The sequence below is a fragment of the Ruditapes philippinarum genome, unplaced genomic scaffold, assembly GCF_026571515.1.
Source record: "Ruditapes philippinarum isolate M1 unplaced genomic scaffold, ASM2657151v2 ctg12639_1_1_1_1, whole genome shotgun sequence".
Lineage (NCBI taxonomy): Eukaryota > Metazoa > Mollusca > Bivalvia > Venerida > Veneridae > Ruditapes > Ruditapes philippinarum.
Window position 1 is genome coordinate 54,708 of NW_026855706.1, and position 6,463 is coordinate 61,170.

Here is a 6,463-nt window from a genome sequence, read left to right on the forward strand (position 1 = left end):
CGCTTAGGGATCGAGAAGTCCTGGGTTCGAACCCCACCAGGGGCACTGCTAATTTCCTTGAGCAAGAAATTTACCTGCGAATGCTTCACTTCACCCAGGTGTAAATGGGTACCTGCGAGGGTGGTATAATTCCTTTGCGCCAAAGTGTCGGCTGCACAAAATGGAGTTAAAAAGACTCCCCAGGGAGATAGATAGATACCAGTAGCCCGATGACCAGAAGTAATAGCTGTAAAGTCGGTGAACGTGCGTAAGCATGAAACTTAGACTTTAAAATGCAATTACTTTATTTTACTTTATTAATTACATCATTTATATGATGATTTTTGCTAATAATTTATTTTGAGAGACAGCCAGACAATTCAATTAAGCAGAATCGCATATCATATTTTATGCAGTTATTATAAAAAAACTGGCAATCATGCAATATCACACAATTCTGTCGTTTGTTTTGATATATAAAAAAGTTTTACCGGAAAGCATGGAGCATACCCAAAATGGCATTTATTATGCTTTTATTTATAACTTATTATTGCTATTTATGATAATAGTCATTAAATTAAATGGTTTTCAAAGGAACCTTTTCTGATCTAATATGCTATTGTTATTTTTTTGTGATTTTTGTCGCCATTCTAATAAATAAATTTGATTTCTTTGAATTATTTATTCCTTCTTCGTAATGAATTTGACAATAGTTACAAATATGATGCAATATTTGTTTGATATTTGTTTCGGATAACGTTTTATTTTTTTACCAAATTTTAAGTGCAGGAAAGCTAAATTTCACGCATACAGATTGCATCTTTCTTACAAAAATCAGTATGAAATCATTTCTCTTTTTTAACATAAATTAGTATGCGTGCTAATTCATATATATTTTTACAAAAATAAGTATGCGCATTATTTTATCTTTTACATTTACAGAATTTAGTAAGGGTGCTGTTTTATTTTTCTTACAGAAATCAGTATGCACGCAATACCATTTTTCTTACAGAAATCAGAATGAGTACGCGTGCAATTTCATCTTTCTTTTACCTCTTACTACTTTGAAAATATTTTACTGAAAAACTTTGAATCGAATACATTTTTTTAAATATTACCATTCTCTTACATTTGACTAACACATTTGGGACTATTTATTATACATATCATCCGTTGCATATTACTGCGTACGGCATGAACATTAGAGATTATTGACACACATTTTGTTTCATTTGAAATTTAAAGAAAGAAAACGCATATTATAATTGATAAAATAGAAGTCTAAACGAGGACTTAAAAAAACTGACACCAAGATCTCTCAGAACCTGTAAATAAAAAACCCTGTATACCGTTGCCTGGAATATCAATTTTTGTTTTATAAAATGACCGTTCCAGATTTTCAATCAATTTATCATCTTAGAATAAAGTCCTTTTCACCAGAAATTGTTTCGATTTTTGCAGAGATTATAGTAACATGTCTTTTTTTCTTTTTATTGCCAGGGTAAAGTACAACTTTTGCCATTTTATGTTAAGGCATTTTATATTTAAGGCATGATTCAAGTTACATACATCAAATTTAAGCCGAACGTGGTTGTATGATTGTTTTTGATGTATACGTTACGTAGAAATATAGAGTGAAATTATTTGATACATTGTACAAGTAAAACGAACCATTTACAAATGTCTTCCCATACCATCTTTACTGGAAAAGACCGAAGTTCTTCTGCGAAAAAAGCACGCGGAATGAAGACATTAGAGCTTTCCCTCAATCATTGTCTACAACAAACTCGCAAAAGAATATTTTGATTTTTGCGAGGCTCAAAGATTACCAAATTACTAAATTACAAATTAATTGATGTGATAGTGTCCTCAAGAGAATGTGAATTTTGTCTCATGTTTGAATTTTTGGAAAGAGAAATTTGGCAAAAGTACGTTGAAGACTAAAACAACACTGTGTCGAATGTAGTCACACGGTTGTGTCATCAGGATGTATGCTATGTAGTTAAGGTATAGGTTTTGAAATAAGATAACCATAACAACTATAACAATATAATAATAGAAATGTTTCTTCTCTACTATTCCCAGTATTGCAGAAACAAAACAAAACAAAACAAAATAAACAAACAAGGAAATCTCTCGAACATAATGTCTGCAATATTATGACGGTGAGAATTGCAGACTCTGTTTGATCAAGCATGTTCATGAGCGATAAAGAAAAGTTTACATCTTATACGCTCTCTAGCACCAGCTTAAGCAGTTTTCAAAAAGTAAAAAAGTTTTATTTAAGAAGGAATAAACATATTGAGCAGTTAGTTTGATTCTATATAAATGATCCGTTTGGCAATGCTAGGTAATGACAAATAATAAACATGTTTTTCTATGCTTAGGTGTTTCAGTCCTTGCTTCGTTGCTTGCTTCCTTCCTTGCTTCCTTCCTTGCTTTCTTCATTGCGTGCTTGGTTCGTTCGTTCCTTCTTTCTTTCCCTCGTTCGTTCGTTCCTTCATTGCTTCCTTCCTTCCGTCGTTCCTTCGTCCGTTCGTTCCTTCCTTCCTTCCTTCCTATTATGAATATACGATTTTTCGTGCAAATTAGAATAATTACTCATCAAACACATAATAATTATATTTAAACTTATGTTATTTATATTTTTCATAAATTGTCATTCATTTTTTTATATAATTGTTCTTTTACGTTTTTCTCATATTTTTGGTTATGTTAATATATCATGTTAAGCTTTGATCTTTTAGTGGCTTTTTAAACAACGATATCAATTTTAGACGCAGAACAGCATAATTAACATTTTTATCGTTTCCTTTCATCAAATTAACAATTGATTTCGTAATCATTTTGCACGGGTCAAAATCTTGTAAAAAGAGCTTTGAACTATTGATTACCGCTATCTGAACGCATTATTTCATAAATGACCACAGCAATAAATTACACAATGTTTTCTTTTTTATTTCTTAAATGCGCTTGCTGATCCCTAAACTTTGTTCGCTAAAATGTTTTTGACTCATATTCTAAGATCATGCAAAGCTAAAATAAATTTTATTACACTGTTTTCATTCTCCCTGTATATCTAAAGTAAACTTAAGCGTGTAAATGTATGCATTTTAGCAATAAGTACACTTAAAGTGATATCATATTTTGAGTGGAATTCAAAATATCGCTTTGTTTGTAACCTTTATTACAAATTATTTCAGATTCAGAGCTGTATTATTATTCAAATGATAAGCACCTCAAGACATATAAAATACAACATCATATTATTATAAAACACATGTTAATATTCCTTTAGAAATAATTTGATAAAATTAGATATTCTATTTCGTAAAAGAAAGATGCAAATGTATCAAAAAACATCCCGCCGTGACTAGTATTCAAACTCGCGACCTCCTGCTTTCAAATATCAACACAATAGACCATTGAGCCCCTATCGCTGTTTTAAGAGGTTGTTCTCATGGTTATGAAGGTAGGAATGCTCTCAATCGTAACAAGAAAATCACATTCATATTTGAGGCCCAAATGCCTTTAAATAATAAATATATGTCATTTGATGCATGCGTGATTTGTATGAAATTTAGTTCTCAGTCTTTGCTCAAGGCACATTTTTTTGTGAATATTAAAACAAATTATTGAACATTTATTGAACTTATAGCCTGAACCGATAAACATCAACAGCTATGAGAAAAAATAATATTACAATATACAAACGTTTGAAAGCTTGACTGTGTATTTGCTAAAATTTAATTGACCGGTCCTTGTTCTTCTCGTTAAAGGTAAACAAATAAAAAAACAATGTGCTATAATTATGCAATGTCGCCCTGTCGCTTGTCCTACATCATAGGATCGGCTTCATATCGTCGCATGGCTCGTTCGCGAGCACCAAAGCGCCAATAAGCTAATTCTTCCATTTGAGTCAATCGACAGTGTGTGATCGCGACAACACGCCGAGAGATGACGTGTTTCGCTAGCGACATAACGATAAGCGATAACGGCGCTTTGTCGAGTTGTCGTCAGCGACAACACGACACGCAAAAGTGTAAAACATCAGCCATCATAACTTTGTGTGAAGTCAAAACATGTTTATTTTATTTTTACAGAATGACTTGTAACAATTATTAATATTTTCAAATTTCAATATTACAATCATAGTATATCTTTAACGATTTATATGTAATTTAGACATAATTCTTAATAAATTGTATTTCAGACTGTGAAAGACGTAAAACTAGAAACAGATTAAAGATTACAGATTATCTACGAAACTATATTTTATTTTGTAGCTCCTTTATGAACAAATATTACACGCATCATAATAAAATAGTACAGTATTACGGATAAAGATCATGAAATGGAAAGTTCTCGTGCACTTACCGCATGAACTGGTATTTTACTGCATTTGATCATTTTACTCATATCAATTATATAAATAAAAGTCAAAACTAATTATTTTACTAATTGTTAAAAACTTTTTGTTACATAAGTTTTCATAGAACAAATCTAATTTGTTTTATATCATCACCCATATACGTGTATATTCTGCTATGTTCTGTTCATCATATTGTAGATAATATCTTGGCACAGCTTTAAAATTATTTCAATACTTTGCCATTAAAATGACTATCAAGATTTTTTCAAGTTTTAATAGTGTTACAAATAGCGTATGTTACATTGGTGAAAAAGAAATATTAGGTTTAGAATAGAAATATTATAAAACAATTCTGTGGTTACAAACACAGGCACGAGTATCGGACCTGGGAAGAAAAAATATGACCAGATTGATAAAATTGATAAAAAAAACCTGTGTTCATCTTTAAAGTGTCAAAAAAACAAAAAAAGGAAATAATGACCCCCTTTAAAAATATACTATAAGTTAAGAGAAGGCCGGAAACTCCAGATTCGAGCTTACGAGCAAGGAATTCATTTCCCGGGCCGTTGTGAAAACAATTGGCCAGACAATTAAAACAAACTTTTGTCACTTTTTCACATTTATATCAAGCTTCAAAATGAGACCAACCCCAAGTCTCTAGCCCTTCCCGTTCATGAAATATCTATCAGGAAACGAGCGAATTCGTGCTGAAAATCCTTGGTAGACAGAATTGCGGCACAGCAATTCGGTACGTAAACATAGACTAATACATGTATGTCAGCTGAGTACGGGTCAAAATCACTTGAATTTACTAAATAATATTACTAAATACATCAAGTTGGACCACTCACAACCGTCAGTAGCATCTGTTACACGCAAAATTCGAATTTCAAACCTTTCCACGGTCTTTAGATTCCTTTCTACGCCATTGTCAATCAGCTGTTCGATACTTTGTAACGAGTCTTCTGATTGGCCAATAGCAACGAAAACCGCAACGGCCTAATGGCGTAGAAAGTGATTGAAAGACCGTGTAAATGTTTGAAACTCGAATCTCGTGTGTATTAATACCAATAAATGTATTTGTGCTGACCGTTGATTGAACAGGAGATAGTGAAGAAAAATGTGCGCCCGAATATTGAATTTTTATTTCGTGAACAAAGTCAAATACTATCTCATAAAATAACCTTTTTTTAACCCAACGTGACTGTGATATCAATGTTTTAATCTAAATAATTTTCAGAAGCATTCCTTTCAGGTTAAAACCAGTTATTGTACGATATATTAGAATAAACACGTATGTACTGCGTGTCACGTCACAAAAACCTGGTCTACATGAACCCTTGTTTATTATATAAGGCATTTGTTTAATGTCCATAAATGAGTAGCATCTAATAAAATATTACAATTTGATTGTCAAATTGATTAGAACCCTCTTGAGCTAAGACACTATGTAATCATGTACCGCCAGACGAACGTTTTATTAACCACTCTATGAACCATTAACCACTATATGAACCCGTTTACCGTAATAATGTTTTTAAGTTATTCAATTGTCGTATAAAATTCATTAAAACACCTAAACTGTGTAGGTGCGCCGTAAAACCAAACAAAATAGTTATGAAGTTGACATTTACGTTTAACTTGAAAATGCGATCCTAAACTTCAAATGACCTCTTTGTTGCGCTCATCACATTGTCTCATAATGTATATGGTTTGCCCTAAGTTATCTAAAAAACACTTTCAGCAATTAAATGTACAAAGTTATGTAACGAACACAAAAATGTAATGGGGATTCCAATATTTGCGTCTGAGGGATGGCCTTTTTCCACTGTTCTTTCCAGCCCAACTAAACCATTTTAGCCACGGAATAAAGCAGAATCAAAGAAAATGTTGTGAAGACTCTAGTTCACATAGCAACATTAAACATTAAAATAGGCACGCAAACACTGACTGACAAACAATGCCACTCCTTTAGTCCCACTCCTGTATTGCGACAGGGATAATAATAACGTCACATATTGGAAAATAAATTGTCCGTAGGCATTGTATAATTACAATTTTTTTTAAATTGTCGTCAACAGGTTACAGACAAAATAGATTAATAAATTGAAT